The sequence below is a fragment of the Nanorana parkeri genome, unplaced genomic scaffold, assembly GCF_000935625.1.
Source record: "Nanorana parkeri isolate BGI_ZX_2015 unplaced genomic scaffold, ASM93562v1 scaffold677, whole genome shotgun sequence".
In the NCBI taxonomy this organism is placed as follows: domain Eukaryota; kingdom Metazoa; phylum Chordata; class Amphibia; order Anura; family Dicroglossidae; genus Nanorana; species Nanorana parkeri.
In genome coordinates, this window is record NW_017306945.1 from 813192 (window position 1) to 817380 (window position 4189).

The 4189-nt window shown below is 43.2% G+C and overlaps 1 protein-coding gene across 1 annotated transcript in view; it reads left to right on the plus strand.

Annotated features, from left to right (window-relative positions):
- The first annotated feature begins 1478 nt into the window (after window positions 1-1478).
- The window catches only part of GALM (galactose mutarotase), a 36659-nt gene continuing 33948 nt past the window's right edge, over window positions 1479-4189 (plus strand). The window contains exon 1 of the mRNA XM_018563573.1: window positions 1479-1578. The gene's annotated coding sequence lies outside the window, so the exon portion shown is untranslated. The remainder of the gene's footprint in view (window positions 1579-4189) is intronic.

The following is a 4189-nucleotide window of genomic DNA, read 5'->3' on the forward strand; positions in this document are numbered from 1 at the left end:
AGTATGCTAGCTAGAGCATCCAACTCAGCTCCTGGCAACTAGTGACGTCAGTGAGATGGGCGGGAAGCCACACAGAGCGTCACAGGTTGCTAAGAGCTCTTAGCAACCTGGGACACTGTGGTCCCCCTGCCGCCCCCACCATGCAGGATCCAAAATAATCAATCAATGCACATTTTTTAAAATCAATGTAGGCACATTTATTAACTGTTTGCTGTCCGCCCACTGTAATGGAACAGACAGACGACCAAAAGCTTCGGGTGGGTAGACGTACATGTACAATCCCTCAAAAAGTTTAAACAGCCGATACTGGCTGTTCCATACAAGCATTCGGGTGGCTGTAGCGCTTGCATGGTGCCACCCCGCCCCTCTACTTAGTTATCCCGGGCTCCGCTGTCCCCCGTGCTGACCTGAGACCGGCACAGTGGCTGCCTATACTGTAATCAGAAAAGAGATCAGCATTCTCCCACTTGCTGAACTCTCCTCCAATCTCTGATGGTGGAAGTGATGTGTATTACATCACTTCTGCCTTCACCTGTCATTTCTCTGGCTGCTATAGCCAGAGAAGAAGCTGCTGAGCTGCTGAAGCAGATTTCTGCTTCATCAGCTTCTTTGGAGATGCCTAGGTGACATTAGGGTTCTTAGAGACCCCTCATGTCTCCATAAAGAGGACCTGTCATTGGGGGCAATCACATAGCGGGCTTCTTAGTCCCCTATGTGATAGCAGTAAAGTTAGGTGTAAAAAAAAAAAAAGCTTTAAAAAAAAAAAATGTTAAGTCACCCTCCCCGCGTGCACGCACATATAAATGTAAATACACGTCAGGTGCACCTATGTTCAAAAACGATTACGCCACAGATGTTACATATCACCATGAACGTCAGAGTGCGAGCAATAATTGTAGAGCCATTAATCACTGGTAACACTAAACAGATGAGTGGTAAAAGCTTTTAAAGCATCATCTATGGCCAATTTAAGTATGGCAGTTTTTTGCAGTTTCGCAGGCGCGTGCAATTTTAAAGCTTGACATGTTTGGTTCTATTTACCTGACGTGATCCCATCTTTTATATTTAACCAAAAATTTGGGTAATAAATGTGTGATAACAGAACGTGGGGAAAACAATTTTTCCCCCAAAACTTTCAGTAATTTTTCATTATATAATAAAAACAAAAACCCCAGTGGTGATTAAATACCACCAAAAGAAAACTCTATCTGTCCCAAAAAAATGATATAAAATTAATTTCAATACAGCGTTGCATGACGGAATAAATACAGTGCTGAATACTGTAAAATGGCCTGGACAGGAAGGGGGTTTAATACCCCTGTCTTCAAGTGTTTAATTGTTTGTGAAAAGGTGGACTATGCCTTGAAATTTTGCCTATGAATATGTTGCAAAACTGCCTGTTTTCAGTAATGTCTGCTATTCTTGATACAAGTGTCTCTTGTGAATAAAGTTTTAGCTTTCAATAGTCACAGGGGGGGTGTGTTTTGTGTCTACGTTGCAGCTGCAGAGTTTCATTGAGGAAGAATCAACAAAGAACAGCTCTGATCTCATGAATGTTTTCCACTGATTGGCATTCAGGTTTAGTATTTCCTGTTTTCACAGTTGATAATAGTATGTTGTGATTTTTCATTCAAAGTTAATAGTAATAAGAACGAGAAGGGTATTTTCACAGGAATTGGTACAAAGGTTTCATTATGTAATCTTCAGCAGAATGAATAGACTGTTTGTGTTATTCCTTTTGCATGACATTCAGTTCCTGGTTCACATTCATATGTTATTAAGGAAAAAATTATTATTGCTGAAAAAAAATGAATACAATTTATTTTCCAGAGAAGAGCTTGCTGAATGAATGTGCTCAGACAGTAAAGTGGTCACACATACTTGTTTTACCCTTTGATTATCTAAGCGGGCATTAACAGCCAACTGCAAAAGTCCTGCATTCAGAAGTATAACAATCCCTCGTATAATTTCTCTAAAGCATTCTCTAAACTGGCAAGCTATGCAGAGGGGCTCTTTCGATCAGCAGCGAAGTGAGGTTGTGCAGGAAAACATCACAATGTATCCCAATACACTCAGCATTCCCCATCATGAACCTCAAAAATACTTAACTAACCACAATATGCACCTTGTTACATTTAGCACACTGCAAAAAAATCCCAATCAAAATTCACACACTGTAGCATGTACTCCAATATACTCACCACTACTCATCATGTACCCAATTACACTCAACCCACTGAAGTGCATATGCACTATATTGCCAAAAATATTGGGACACCCCACCAAATCATTAGATTCGGGTGTTTCAATCACCTCCATGGCCACAGGTGTAAAAATCAAGCACCTAGGCATGCGGACTTCTTCTACAAACATTTGTGAAAGAATGGGTCGCTCTCAGGAGCTCAGTGAATTCAAGCGCGGTACTGTGATAGGTTGCCATCTGTGCAATAAGTCCATCCGTCAAATTTCCTTGCTACTAAATATTTCACGGTCAACTGTTAGTGGTATTATAACAAAGTGGAAGTGCATGCTGAAGCACATAGTGCGCAGAAGTCGCCAACTGTCTGCACAGTTAATAGCTACAGACCTCCAAACTGCGTGCGGCCTTCAGATTGGCACGACAACAGTGCGTAGAGAGCTTCATGGAATGGGTTTCCATGGCCGAGCAGCTACATCAATGCCTTACATCACCAAGTGCAATGCAAAGCGTTGGATGCAGTGGTGTAAAGCACGCCGCCACTGGACTCTAGAGAAGTGGAGACGTGTTCTCCTGAGTGACAAATCACGCTTCTCTGTCTGGCAATCCAATGGACGTGTCTGGGTTTGGCGGTTGCCAGGAGAACGGTACTTGCCTGACTGCATTGTGCCAAGTGTAAAGTTTGGTGGAGGGGGAATTATGGTGTGGGGTTGTTTTTCAGAGGTTGGGCTTGGCCCCTTAGTTCCAGTGAAGGGAACTCTTAGCCCTGGTTCACACATAGGCATTTTTGAGCAGTTCCAAAAGCACTTTTAACTGCCCAACACAAGAAATCCCATGATTTTCAATGGCCCTGAAACGCCTAGCAGGAAAACGCCAGATGCCTGAAAAGATACAGGAGCTTCTTTGTGCAGTTAAAAGCGCTTTTCCTCCACATAGACTTAATTGGAAATGGCCAAAAACGCACAACAGAAGCATGTTGCACATTTTAGTGGGCCAATTCAACATTCAACCCTATGGACTAAGACTGGGATGCCCATTAAAGTTCATGTGCATGTAAAGGCAGGCGTCCCAATACTTTTGGCAATATAGTGTATCACATACACTCAGCAATCCATACCATGCATCTTGTTACTCTCAGAACTCTGCTGCATCCACCCTATTACACTCAATACACTACAGCAGTGATTCTCAACCTGTTTATCCTCGGGACCCACATTTGTCCCTGGTCATTAGGTCGTGACCCAAGTTGCATCGCACTGCAACGCACAGCATTCAGTGATCGAACTGGGCGGGAGGTGCATTTGGAATGTCATTAAAATGGCACCTCGCGCACCAGAACATAGGTGCTATTGAGTGCGTTAATCGCATGGGATTGTGCGATTATAGCACTGTACTAGTGTGAACGGGTCCTCCACAAACACTGACAGACACACACATTCACAGACATTCTCACACACACACTGGCGGACCTAAGGAAATGTTCTCAGCTTCCCCCTTCTCGCTCCCAAGGGGTGGCCCCCCGAAGCGTATAACACTGGCCCCCCCAACCCTTCTGACGGTCTCTGCACCAAAGAAGCTTACACTCTAATGTCCTCCCACAGTCACACACTATTATTAAACATTTATATATCTCTGACATATACCGCAGTGCTGTACAGAGATCACTGAGCCAGTCACATCAGTCTCTGAACAAAGGAGCTTACACTCTAATGCAGAATGGCATCAGCTGTGGAGGGACTACAAATCCCAGCAATACATTATACAGCAATGCAGAATAGTATATAAATTGGACTTAGGAACGCATTGGACTCTGGAACGCACTGAACTCGGGACTCTGGAACGCACTGGACTCTGGAACGCTCTGGACTGCAACATTTCATCCAAAACTGGGATAGAGAAATAGGTTATAATATGAAACATTAGTGCAATGTTCCCTATTATAATCCATTTTTCTAAGTAAAAAAAATAACAGCACACTGTGTGCAGTTTCTT